General features: G+C 50.0%; 1 long non-coding RNA gene across 1 annotated transcript; it reads left to right on the forward strand.

Annotated features, from left to right (window-relative positions):
* The first annotated feature begins 11,082 nt into the window (after positions 1-11,082).
* Positions 11,083-13,665, forward strand: LOC111090668. Its single transcript, XR_005372585.1, has 3 exons — positions 11,083-11,186; positions 11,962-12,632; positions 12,901-13,665. It is a non-coding gene; the product is annotated as an uncharacterized LOC111090668 (long non-coding RNA).
* The last annotated feature ends 348 nt before the right edge of the window (positions 13,666-14,013 follow it).

A 14,013-nucleotide genomic window follows, 5' to 3' on the forward strand; every position in this document is an offset into this window, starting at 1 on the left:
AATTTTTTAATTGATGAAATTTAAAATGTAATAATGAGTACAATTAAAGACATACTAAGAGGTCAATAATGGGGGAAATGGAAATTTTTTGAGGACTATAACATTTTGTTCAATTGGGGTTTAAAGTTAGTGGTCTCCCTATGGTCTGACTAATAGCAAGTGTTCACCTGTGAAAACCACTCTCCGTCTGTGGGGCCTTAGGGATGCAGATGGCGGGTTGGATTTGGCTTACGGCTGAACATGGTCTGCCAGCTGAGGGCAGAGCTGTGCCGAGGAGCTGCGCGCTGTCTGCAGAAGAGGTAAAGAGCTCTAAGGAGGTCCAGGGAGACGTGGGGCAGGTGGTCCACGTCGGGCCCAGGGCAGTGTGGGCTGGGGAGGCAGGGCAGACCTGCCGGGCTCCTGTAAGGTGGGTTCCCGGGGTGGTGATGAGGCTTGAGAAGAGGGAACGGGCCCCACAGATGGGGTGGGCTGTAGGTGTGGGTGGTGGGAGCCACCTGGTCAGGAGTGCCCTCAGCAGCCTCCTTTCTCTGACAGCTCAGGGGCAGCTCCCTAGGAGCTCTTGGCTAGGGGACTAGACACTAAAGAAGGAGAGGACATCGCTCCTGCCACAGTTCGCCAGAGCCTTACTGCTACTGGGCTTCAGGAAGACCCCAGTGGCCAAAAAGGGCCTCGCATTTGCTGGGCACAGGGGCAGTGATCCCACCAGCAAGTGGTCCTCTTTTGGGCTTACACACTGCCCCTTCAGACTCCTTTTATGAGGTGGCAGGGATTCCAGGCCTTCCTTTTCAGGGTGAAATAACCCCAGGTGTGTGGGGGATGGGGACAATATTGCTGAAAGTGGGGGAAGGAACCCAGACAAGGAACACAAAGCAGTCTGAGAAAATGTCACCACCATGGTCATGGGTTCTGCCCAGGCTGATCACACTATTGGGAAAGGCTCTCTGATTTCTCTCCCTGATACGGCCGTGTGGAGCACAAACCCGTCCCCTCTCCTGCCCCTGCCCCGTGTGGGGGCGGAAGGTGGCCACTTACTGCGGCTGGGCTCTGTAATTAAGTCTGTAGCAATGGGCGGGGGATCGGTGGATCTTGTCCCAAAGCTGTTCTTGCTGTCAGTGGGCTTAAACACAGGCAGGTGGCTTACGAAATGCTCCTGAGAAATCGTCCTGGGTGAGCCCAAGGAGCGACATACACAAATGAGCCTGAGGGACAAACGCAGGGCACCTCTGCCATGGGTGGGGTCACCCCTCCTGTCCACAGGTCCAGAAGGGCTGAGGAGAGCAGGGCTGGAAGGCTGAGGGTCAGGCCAGGCAGCGGGGATCCCCAGCCATAGTGGTCAGCGCTGGGCTGAGTGTCACTCCCCACTCATAGACCCGTCCCTTAACCCTGACCTCAGTGACCCTGTTCTAGCCCCAGACTAACCATCAACCCTGGCCTCAGACACAGCTTTAACCTTCTCCCCCAGGCTCCTCTTTGACCCTATCCATCTTACAAAAGCAAGTTCTTTGTTCCAAGAAAGATCGGGTACAGCAGGGTGGGCAGCTCCACGTGGGTTCAGAGGAATCCAGCTGACACCGCAAGTCTTAATGCTTGCAGGGTGGGCCAGGAAGGTCCGCTGAACTGAGAAACAGGACTAGTTTTCCACCTTGGCCCCCACTCAGCAGGATGACTGCGGGCAACTCTCTTGACCAAAGTGAGGTTTGGGTGCTCGGAGAGATTTACTCATCTGTCCAATGGATATAAGGCTACCCCAGTGCCTGCCTTTGCAGTCTCATGAAGTAGATGTGAGGGTTCAAGGCAGACTAGTGGAGGTGATTTGGAAACCATATTGCATTGTGATACAAACCTGTAGAATTAAAAAGGGAAGTGTTGCTTGCATGGACTGCTTGCCTTCAAGCAGTCTGTAGCCGGCACTAACTTGGTTATGCTTCCTTTCCCCTAGACTTTCTTTTTTTTTTTTTAATTTTTATTTATTTATGATAGTCATACAGAGAGAGAGAGGCAGAGACATAGGCAGAAGGAGAGAGAGAAGCAGGCTCCATGCACCGGGAGCCCGACGTGGGATTCGATCCCGGGTCTCCAGGATCGCGCCCTGGGCCAAAGGCAGGCACCAAACCGCTGCGCCACCCAGGGTTCCCTCCCCTAGACTTTCCTGCTTTCTACAGTCTTTTGTCTTTTGAATATTCATTGAGAAAAATTTTAAACTTATTCAAAAGTAGAGAGAATTATTTAATGAACTATTAACACGGTAGCCAGGAGAGCATGCTCAGAGGACATCCCGCTGTAGGGGCCCTACCTGATGAGGGACCTAGCTGCAGGGCTCTGAATCCTTATGCTGTTGGCCCAGAGCCTGGAACTAAGGCTAAGGCAACCCTGTCCTGGGAGACATGGGCTCCTCTGCTCGTGACTGCCACTTGAGGTCTCCCCCACAGCTTTGCGCAAGTGTCCTCGGATCCCACAATGGCATTGTAGTCTCTCGGGTGGGCTAATCCAACCTTCTCTTCCTTCCCCCTTCACAAAGCGTCAGACTTGCACCTAGAATGACGGCTGTCCCATCCTTCCTGGTTCTTTCTTTACATCCTTTATCACAGGCATTTCCTCTATTATAAGAAAACCTTTTTTTTTTTTTAAAGATTTTATTTTTTATTAGTTTTTAAAGATTTTATTTATTCACACAGAGAGAGGTAGAGACATAGGCAGAAGGAGAAGTAGGACTCGATCCCAGGACCCCAGGATCATGACCTGAGCCGAAGGCAGATGCTCAACCACAGAGCCACCTAGGTGCCCCCAATTTATTTATGTGAAATATAAATAAATATTTATTTATTTATGTGAAAGAGAGAGAGAGAGAGAGAGCATGAGCAGGACGAGGGGCAGAGGGAGAAGCAGACATCTCCACTAAGCAAGGAGCACGGGATTTCCTGACATCAAGCCAAAGCCAGATGCTTAACCAACTGAGCCGTCCAGGTGCCCCCAAGATAAAATCTTTAATCCCATCTTGGTGTCTGCCTGTCAGAGGACCTGGACCCCCAGACCCATCATCCACAGTCAGCAGTTATCAATAATCCGTCCGTCTAGCTTTCCCCATCCTTTCTCCCCCAACTCCTGGAGTGATTTCAAGAAAATCCTGGACCCCATGCCGTTTCACTCTTAAAACAGTCATGCCTCATTATTCACAGATTCTGTATTTGCGAGTCCATCTAGTGCTAAAATTTATAACGCCCAAATCAACCCTGGTGCTGCTTCGGTGGGCCCTCACGGACATAGAGTGGTGAAAAATTTGAGTCACCGCCTCTTCTTAGCTGAGGTCAAACAAGCCAGTGTTCTTCCTTTTTTTTTTTTTTTCTTTTCATTTTTCATTTCTTTCCCCCAGCTTTATTGAGATGTAATTGACATATAACATTGTGTAAGTTTGAGGTGTACAAGGTGTTGATTTGATACACTTATATATTGCAATATGATTATCCCCCCCCCCCAGCTACTTCTATCATGTCACATAGTTACTACTTCTTTTTTTTTTTTTTTTTTTTTTTTTGTGGGGGAGAATATTTAAGATCTACTCTCCTAACAACTTTGTTCTGCCTTTTTGTTTCAGCTCTCCTACCACAACGAGAGAGCGTCCTTTTTATAGTCTATCTGATGCCACATTTTTTGCATTTTTGTTTCTTTTTGCTGGTGGTTTTTCTGTTTAGTGCTCCTGGGTTCAAGGAAGCTATGAAGAAGCTCCATTCTCTCTTCTGGAGAAAATACGTGTGTTAGATGAGCAGATGAGCTGCATTCAGGCTTGTATGAATTATTCACTTTCATGAATTACAATGCTATTGGCCAGATTCAGTGTTTAATGAATAAACAATATGTATGAAATAAGGCTTCTTTAAACAGACACAGACATAAAACAAGGCCACGTATTGATCGGTTGATGAAAATGTGACCAGCACTTCATAGGGACCTATCCTGTATTTTCTCTGGGAGCAAGGAGTCAGTATTCGATAACTCAGTGTTGTGATGACTTTATATAGCATAACTTCCCAGAATAGTGAAAATCAATTGTATTTCAGTATAATAATGACTATTTTCTTGCAGGATCAGAATTTCATTATCACACCTGACAAAATTAACACGGTTTTCCTTGGTATTCTCCAATAGCTCGTTATCAAAGTATTTCGACTACCTCAAAAATGGCTTTTTATGGTTGATTTATTCAAACTGGGCAGGATGCAAACAAGAGTCACCTTTAATATTTGGTCATTATGATTCATAATTTTCTGAATCTAGAGCATTTCTCCCTCCCCTTTTAATTTTTTCATGCCATTGACTTGCTGCGATACCAGGTCACTTGCTCTGTAAAATGTCCCACGTTTTGTATTTTGTCTGTTTGCCACCTTCTAGTATCCTTTACTTTGTTCCTTTATTCCCTATATTTTCTGGCAATTGAACTTGTTTCTAGAAGTTCCTATTGCTGGTGAGGTCAAGGTGTAAAGAGTGAGTGAATGGGGAGGTGGGCATTGGGGGTGGGGTTTGGGTAATATTGGGGAGGATGGTGTTAGGGTTAAGTTGGGTCCAGGTCTGAAATCAGGGTTGCAGGATGCTCTAGTGGTTAAGAGCAAAGACTCGAGATCCATGATTTCTGGGCTTAAATTGTGGCTCTACAATTTATTAGCTATTGACCTTAAACAGGTTATGTAACCTCATTTGTAAAATGAAGATAATAAGAACCCTTGCCTCACAGGGTTGTTATGGGGTTTAAATGAGTTCATATATGTTAAACACTAGGACAGGTGCCTGGCACATGGTAGTAGTTAGGTGTTTGTTATTTTATTGTTATTGGGGTTGGAGCTGAGTTGGTTTGGGGGTAAAGGTGAGTGACTCTGGCTCATGATTCCATTCATTACTGGACATTCCACCTCATGATCTGAGGGGGCCTGGGGACAGGGAGTACCAGAATTGCCCTTCCTTTGGGTTGCCCTGTCCTCGCTCCATCTCTAGAGACCAGATAGGGATTGAATGGGAGCAGGTGGGACTCTGTCTTACTTTCCCTTGGAAGCCTTTCTGTTCCTCAACCAGCTCTGACTCTGACCCTTCTTCCCTGCCCATATGCCAGTAAGACCGTAGAAGTTCTTTGATACAACCATAATCCTGAGTGAGGTTTTAGAAGAGTGGGAGGAAATAGGACTTGGCATCTAAATGAGAAGGAAATTTTTCATGTGAGGACACCGGTGGACATTTAGATCAGTTGCATGGAGCTAGAATGGAGAAGGGCTGATGCCTCTAACCCAAGAGTAAGGCAAAGCATACTGTGGCCACTAGGGGTGCTGGCGGATATGGGTTTAATATTCATCTCTTCATCCATAAGCCAACCATCCATCCATCCATTCATTCATCTATTTGCCACCCATCCATCCACCCTTCCAGCCATCTGCCATCCATCCATCTGCTTAATTCATCTATTCATCCATCCATTACTGCAACAAATACTGGGAACCCACGCTCTGAGTCAGACACACCATCTCTACCCTTAAGCAGCTTGTGTAGTGAAGGAGGTGCATCTTTAATTAGTACACACTGTGCTGGTAGAAGAATGTACGGTATGTAAAGGGAATTATGGAGAGGGTGGGACCATTTATGGCTGGGGCCAGGGAGCTAGAAAGGAGGCCTCTTCCTTCTCTCCTTGGGCTGATTCTTCTGCCCTGGCGGCAACCCCTCTCTTAAGGCTGAGTCCAGTGGCAGGCTAATTTTTCAGTTTCCAGATTCTAAATCACTGGGTTCGACTTGAGAAGAGACTTGTTCCTCCCGGGAAGGGATTCTGAAGATACCAAATCAGTCCATTGTGCCTGGCCAGGCACCCTGAGGTTATAGCCATATTCCCTGGAGATAGGCTCTCATAGAGATTCTCTCCAGGAGGTATGGACACAGTGTCCAATCCACTTCCATCCACTGGAGTGGCAAGACCGTGGATACTGTGCTGCTCTACCCAGTTTGGAGCTATCTCCACTCCCTCTTATTTTCAGCAGTGAGCAGTGGCCCAGAAGTTCCTCTTGTACCCCTCTACTCTGCTACCCTCCACCCATCCACCCACCTGCCCTTGGTTTAGGTCTCTTAGTAATGGCTCTGAATCTCTGGGGTCCTAATGGAGAATATTTTGCCTCTAACTAATGGCAGGCTCCAAGGGTCAGAGTGCAGAAAATGTGATTCTCCCAAATAAGACGTGACTCCCCAAAGCTGCCGCATGGTGGCTTCTGGCTTTGCCCTGGCCTAAGGCTCAGATGGCAAGGGTTGAGTCTGTTCTTCCATCACCCTAGGGCAGGGGCTGCGGCATCGCCCTTCCTCTCTCCCCAGCTCCGGAGCAGAAACAAGCTCACGGAGACTTGCAGGCTGGCCCATTTATGGGGGGAACCTGGCCAGGGCCTGCGGTGGTTTCAGCACGTTCTCCCTCCCTCTCTCTGACTAATGTTTCCATCTGTGAACCCCAGGTGAGAGACAGCAGTGGCGGGGTCTCCTGCTGCTGCTCCAACAAGCAGTTTGCGGTGTAACTGCCTGATGGTATCTCGGAGGTGGTTTGGGTGAGCTGTCTCTTGGGAGTGTCTGTCTGCTGTTTGCCTCAGCTCCCACCTGGCCCTCACCCCAGCCCCTGCCTGAGATCATTACATTATTCATACAACCCCAGGACCAGCACCCTGCCCCCAGCCCTGGAAGTAAGAGACACCTGCCTGGCCGATACTGACGGTGTGTGGACGCGGGTGTTTCAGGGGAGAGGGGCTTCTCTATACCTCCTCTTGGACGAGACCCTAGGATTTCTCCTCTGACAAGTTCCTAAGGAGAAGCCATGGGGACATCATGGCTCCAGGGTGTCCTAGAGATGGGAGGCCCCATTTCCATTTCATGGCTCACAAAGGATCCCAGCATTGAGCCTTGACTTCTGGTTCCCAATCCCAAATGGCCTTCAAATATGCTCCTCTGCACCAATGAGTTCCCCTCCCAGTGAGAGATTTCCTCTCTGCTCCCTCCCCTTCCTGGCCCCAAGTCCCTCCTGAGGTCAGAGAAGACTAGGAACAGTGCCCTTCTGGAGCTTGTTGCCCAGGCCGGCTCGACCACCACCAGCCCATCCCTTCCACAGCACCTCAGTTTCCTAGGCTTTAAAGTGGGAATAAGAGTAGGAGTTGTCCCTCCGGGGTCAAGTGAGTTGATGTGTGCACAGGGGCTGGGGTGTGGATGCCCAGTGTCTTAACCTTCCTCCTCGTCTGGCCTCTGTCTCCTGGATCCTGTAATCTCCAGGGACGGTCTCCTGGGCAGCAACCACGTTCAGAGTGTACAGAGGAGAACAGAAGCACAAGATTTTTCATAGAGAAGCACCCCGCCCTTTGTGGTCCTTTGAGCTGATGGGAGAGAAACATTCTCTGCCTGGGGAGCTCCCGGTGTGTGGGGGGTGGCCGGGGGTTGTGGGGTGTGTGTTTGGGGAGTTGCCCACACGGGGGAGGGGAGCTCAGGTGTGTGTATTTAGGCTAGACTGAGGACTCCTGTAATGTCTTTTTAGTAGGCAAGAGCAATCAACAAATTCATTAAGTTCCTGTTTACACATCTATTGCAAAGCTAATAATTTGATTTAACTAAGCTGATTTCCTTCATTAAAAACCATTAGTTCCCATAAGCAAAAGTTCCTATGCTTGCATTTTCATAATTATGTTGATGTTTCACAACTTGTGTTTCTAGGGAGGCCTGTGCTCAACCTCAGGCTCATCCAGCCCAGCCCACAGCACTTCCTCTCCTCAGCCTGGGCATAGTGCTAGGTATTGGGGGGCAGTGGGGAAGACAGGCCTGGCTCTCCTTCACCTGCAGCCCAGACTCTGCCACCTCTGCTGCCCCAGCTGGCCCCCGTGTTCGTGCCTGAGTGGCACTACAAGCTGTCAGCATCAGGGCCAGGCCAGCCTGACAGCCTGTCTTGGGCACCTCTGGACGTCTGGATGCCTAACCAAGTGTCTTATACGTGGGACAGCCCTCGACGCAGCCTCTCCAAGATCGACACCCACTCACCCCTGTTAACTGGGCAAAGGGAAGCTCCCTTCAGGGAAGGGGAAGGAATTCGTATTTGTGGAGTACCCATAGCTGTAAGGTGCTGGCACTGGCGATCCCCCCTTAATCCCTCCAGGAACAAAGCAGCATCTCCATTGTACAGATGATGAAACTGAGATTCGGGGCAGTTAAGTGACTCCCTCAAGTCCACTTAGTCAGGAAGAGGGTCAGTGCTGGGTTTGCACTCCAAGCCTGTGCTATTTCCAGCACATCATGCCTTCTTTCCCAAGGGAAAGGTAAATAAGACCCTCTTTCTTCCCTCCTACCTCTCTGGCTGGTGCCCTGGGGGGTTTTCCTGGACACCCAATCCCCTAAAGTAAGAGCCAAGGGTTGGACCAGGGAAATGTGGAGACAGCATGCTCTGGGATGGCCCCAAACAAGACAAAGGTGTTCAGGCTTTGAGACAGCAACAACTGTAGTTGACATTGACTGAGCACTGGCTGTATGCCTAGGCCCTGTCTTAAGCACTTTGTCCCTGACAGGCAGTAAGATATCCCTCTTGGAGCCTCAGTTTCCCCATCTATAGAATGGGTAGAAAAATCCTTAATGGGGAATTGTGTCCTATGGGGCCACAGGGAGGTGCTGCCACATAGGACATAGGGCTCGGATTTCTTGGCCGCATGGACACACCATCTCTTCCTCTTAGACTGTGATGGAAAGAGGGGATATGTCTGCCAGGGTCTCCCGGGCTGGCCATGGGGCTTGGGTGAAGCCTGGAGGAAGGAAGCACCCAAGATGGCACAAGAGGGCCCCAAGAGCCACAGAAGACAGCTGAGACATGGCCCGGAATGGCCTGCTGGTCCCTTCTTCCCTTCCCTCTCTAGCCCTTGCTTCTTTTTCTTACTGTGCCCGGACTTCCTATGGGGTCTCTCTTCCCCAGTCTGCCTCTCCACACCCTCTCTGGGACTCACTTCTCCCAGACCTCACTCGGGGGCAGCCCAGTTGTGGGTGCTTTTCCCAAGGGCAACCCTGGCAGCCCCAGGGTATGGGAAACCAGTCCCACCCCTACCCCTTGCACAGCACTGTCTCTTCCTGGGATCCTGTGGCCCTCCCCATGCACATTCTTTCCCTTGCCTCTGCTTTTTGCTGTCTCCTCCTCCTCCCTCTTGCCTGCATGCTCATCCCCAGGGACTGCCTTCCTGCTTGTGAATACCTCCCACTCTTCTTCTGTCCCTTCCTCTGACCCTTCACTGTCCTGAACCCCCATTGAGACTCTGTCCCTGAGGCAGGAGCAGCCTCTATTCCTGCAGGAGACAGAAGTTTCTAGATTGCACAGGGGAGGAAGCTGAGGGCCTGGACTGAATATTCAGCAGCTGCTGGCCTTGGTCATTCAGAGGAGTCAGGTGAGCCCAGCAGAGGACACAAATCCAAGAGACCTGTGGCACTTTCTTTTGCATGTGTTCCTAAGGTAAATCTGCTACAATTTAAGGACAGAATTGATCTTCTAAACAAACAAACAAACAAGCAAGCAAACAAATAAATTCAAAGTTCTTGTGACCCAGAAGGTGAGTCAGTTGCGTTAGAGAGGACAATTTTGGGTAGGAAACTTGGCATGGAAAGAAATGAAGACTGGGTTTTTGTGTGTCTTGTCAGTTCTGCTCTGGGAGGAGCACGATGGACAAAAGGCTTTGACGGGTTCTGGGAGGTTCGAGCCACAGCCAGCCCTGTTCATCCTCGAGAGCTCACATCTGGTGACCAGATACCTGAGGGCTATGAAGAGTGCTCCTGGCTATGAGGAAGAATAATTCAGTTCCCACTAGGAAAAAGAGGGATTGAAATATGGGAAGTCTTCTTGAAAGGGTTGTTTGCTTCTGGAACATGAGATGTTGGGAACCATAGCGCCAAGTTGCTGGGAGCAAGCCCGGGACCCACTGAGTTTGAGCTCCAGCTCCATCACTTCTCATCTGTGTAACCCTGAACATGTGACTCACTGGGGCTTGACTTTCTCATCTTTAAAATGGGAATAACTTTCATACCGATCTCAGAGTGTTTGTGAGTCTAAAGGACTAAATCTCAAAGGGCTTGGCACATTTTGTCTTAAAAGAAAGCATATTTCTAAATTGTGTCACGTTTAAAAATATTTGTAAGCAAAGCATGAGTGGACTCCTAAGCAATGACATGGGAATGCAACTGTTTTTGGTACCCCAGAATGGAAATGCTGGATCCCACTTTGTCTCTGTCGCTTGCTTGCTGTGTTGCCCATCTGTAAGATGAGGAGCCTGTAATAGATGTTTCTAGAGTTCCTGTAGGTTTGACATTATTTCCTCAAGAATCCAGTGTCACTGTTTTTTGTCGCTAGCCCATGGCAATGGGGACAGTCAAATGAGGGTGAAGGGGATGGGGAGAAGGCCTCCTTCTCCCAAGAACCTGAATCCAGGAAAAAGAGCCAGAAGGGAGTCAACTGCTGGTCCTGAATCAGCTTCTAGAAGAAAATGGGATCAGTACATGTCCTGAAGCCCCAAGCTCAAAATATTCAGAAGCTTCTGTAGCTTAGGTGTGGGCAGTGGTGGATTACCCTGCGGGGAGAGAGGTGAAATTGGGAAAATATTCTCCTTGTCCCCCTCCCATCCCCCTTACCTTGTATTTCTGAGCAGGGCAGGGAGGCTGAGCAGGATCAAAGCTATGTACACCTCCTGAGACAAGACTTGGGCATGTTTAGTCACCTGGACGAGCCTGGGGGAGGCTATCATGAATGTAACAAGGACAGCATGCACACACTTCGTCTCCACTACCTTGCAGTGGCTTTAATGAGCTCTTGAGAAGCCATGGCCCTTTAAACAGGTCACGTCCATCCACATCGGAAAGAAAGCATTATTAATCAGTTGCCCTGGGCACCTGGTAATGACTGTGAAAGGCTGTGAGCCAGGGTACACGAGGGCACTACAACTTGAAAGGGAACATTTCCCAAAGGGAGGTGATAGGTCTTGATAATTGTTATAATAACAGCTCAGCGGGCCTGGGTTGGTTCCTTTCATCCTGTGAGGTCATAAATGGCTTTCTCCACTGGAGAAAGGACAGGGCCTCCACCCACCACAAACACCCTCTCGCCCGCACTCACCCAGCTGGGGATTTGCCCAGCTGTTATTTCTGAGCTGGGGAAACTTTGGGATTCTTAAAACAAGGTGAGCTAATCGTGCCTGTGTGCGCCATTCTCTCAGGATGGGAGTGGAAATTCCACTTGTCAAGTAGATTCTCCAGTCCTCTGCCAGGAAGCCTGTTCCATTATATTGGCCCAGTTTCCACAAAGAAACTTGCAGTGTGCAGTGGAGTTAATGCTTGCTTTGCTGCGTGAGTGACCACACATGTGTGGCCGATTCCCTTTCCTCTTCTCCTGTTTACACTTGAAAAGTTGACAGTTGGGTCATGAGGATGGAAGAGACAACACAACTCTGACCTATCTGTTGGGCTCGGGGACCTCTCTTCGAGGTTCTAATAGGGCCAGCAGCCAAAGGGTGGGCTGGCATCCAGAGTGCCAGCGACAGGCCTCGTGGATGTGGTCCAGAGGATGCATTATGTGAGGCGCTTCTGTCTGCTTTCTTTGACGTTGGCCTGAGGTGGCGGGATCACAAGAGCCTGGGCCAGTGTGTGCTGGTCTGAGACAGCATTACCATGGCACCCCCCCCCCCCCCCCACACACACACACGAATTCACCTGTAGAGGGGGAAACCACTCTCAGGGCCACCTGGTTTAGAAGATAGCAGGTTCTGTTCCATTGGGCTCCTGCCTCTACTGGGGTTCAGAGCTGCCTGCCCCACATCTAAACATCTTCCCAGCCCAAGGGTCTGGCCAGGCCCCCTCCTTTGCTCTTGCTGGCCTTGTTGAACAGCCAGGGCATTCCCTCTGTGCCTAGTGGAAAACACACATGCCTGGCTTTCCTGTACATTTCTGTCTCTTCAGAAGCCAAGAAGCAGACCTGCGTTTCTGCCCTTGGGGAACTCCGAGTTCTTCCCTGCACAAGGCTGTCAGGGAACCTGGGCCACACCTGCTGCTGGAGGGAAAGGAAGAGTCATTGGACCTTGCTTTGAACTTGCCATGCAATGCGTGTAGGATTCGAAGTTAAAGGCTGGGACAGGAGAGGACAGGCTGGCCTCTCTTGGTATTGGATTTGGAAGTCAAGTGCCAAGAGAAAGCTATTTGGGAAAGCCAGCGTTTCGGTCCAGACTGCTCTGCAGTGATGTGCCCCTCCCTGCCTTCCTAATTCCCTCTGGGTCTTCCTTTGTCCCTGCTTCCATCTCTGGGTCTCTGTGCCACTGTTCCTTGGCTTTCTACTCAAGGCAGCCTCGAAAAGGTGCTGGGATTGACTGTTCTCCTTCAACTGGATGAATGCGTAGCCCCACCCTTCTCACAAAAAATATTCTTCCACCTTCTGTGGCCAGCCCCCCATCTAAGACTGTATCAGCACATCGCCAGGGCAAAAGACTGGCCAGCTGACTCCCAGGGCTCCATTTTCCAGGCAGACACTGGCAAACTCCTGTCAGTGTCAACCACCATCTGACCTGGAAATGCCAACCTGCTGCCATTCCCCCACAGTCTGAATTATGCTGAAATGAAGTCTCCTTGGCTCAGAGGTTATTTAATTTAACTTTATTTTTTGTCTAGGATTACAAAAAAGAAAATAATTGCCTCCCAGAAGAGGGAAATCAGGGATTCCAAGACAGGAAGTGACTGTGACCCAGTGTCAGTGTCAGCCAGGGGTATCCTCTGATACCTGCCTCGCCCACTAAGACTCTGACGTGGCAGGGAGCTCAGGGAGTGAAGGAACCAGCCTAGGTGACTGGGCAGGGTGGTGGGACAACAGGCAGAAAGGGGCTACTCAACTGCTTATTCTTCTCCTAGGATCACGGAGGGTCTCAGCCCCAAGTAACCCAAAGGTCAAAGGTCAAGTGAAGTGCATCCCTAACGAGACCGCAGAGCAGAGGGAGGACTCTTTTCCCAGATCCAGGCATCCCATCTTTACTTCCTGGCTGGACACACCTGGCCTCTCTCTCTGGGGATTGTCCTTCTGCCTGAGGAGTTTTCGCACACAATGGTTGGCAGACTTCGGCATTTATTTTCATCACCATTTAAAGGTGAATGGCATTTGTCACATTCCTTCCTGGCTGGCTTTGATGTGGGGCGATTTCCCACTCCCTAATGACAGGTGAGGAGCCAGCCAGCTAACACCCAGCACCTCTGGGCAGCCTGGCTATCCCTGCCCAATCTGGTTCCCACAGCTGTTGCTTGTTTTCGGTATCTATTTCGGGGACTTTAATTAAGATCCTCTTTAATGATGGAGAGGAACTTCTCCAGTGATTACCTCCTCACTTTTACAGCTCTCTCAGGCTCTTTCTCTTCCCTCCTCCTCTCGGCTCCCACAGTCTCCACTCCTCACCCCACAGTCACAGCTGAGGACACAGGCTTCTCTGCGGGGCCTTGGGGGTTCAGAGCCTCAGGTCTTAGGAGGGGGGCTCCCCCCACCAGACAGTGCAGCAATGCTCAGTTGCACCATAGCAATAACACACAAGATCATTTTAAAGCCCATGCCCTAAACAAACTGCAAAACTACAGTGTAGCACAGTACCTCACAAATGAAAGGGAAATAAAATGAATAAAAAGATTGACAGAAGGCCAAGTCTAGTATTGAACATAAAATCTTGATACTTCTGATTTCCTGACTGGAAGCAGTCCTAGATTCCAAGCTTCTCGACACAGGGATCTGGACATGAGTGGGGCTGTGATGAGGCCAAGGGCCACACAGCACACAGTGGGGAGGGCACTGGTCCGGCCATGGAGTCCCTGCTGCTCCTGGCAAAGCTCCATCCCAGTTCAGCCCTGGCTCCACTTTTCTGGCCTCAGTGTTCTTGTCTGCAAATTAAAGTTATCAATCCTGACTGCACAGGTAGATGATCAAGTGCCAATGAGACCCTGCATGTGCAAATGTCTGGTGTGAGCCATTCCAGGTTGACCTGA

Source organism: Canis lupus, chromosome 17 (assembly GCF_011100685.1).
Source record: "Canis lupus familiaris isolate Mischka breed German Shepherd chromosome 17, alternate assembly UU_Cfam_GSD_1.0, whole genome shotgun sequence".
NCBI lineage: Eukaryota > Metazoa > Chordata > Mammalia > Carnivora > Canidae > Canis > Canis lupus.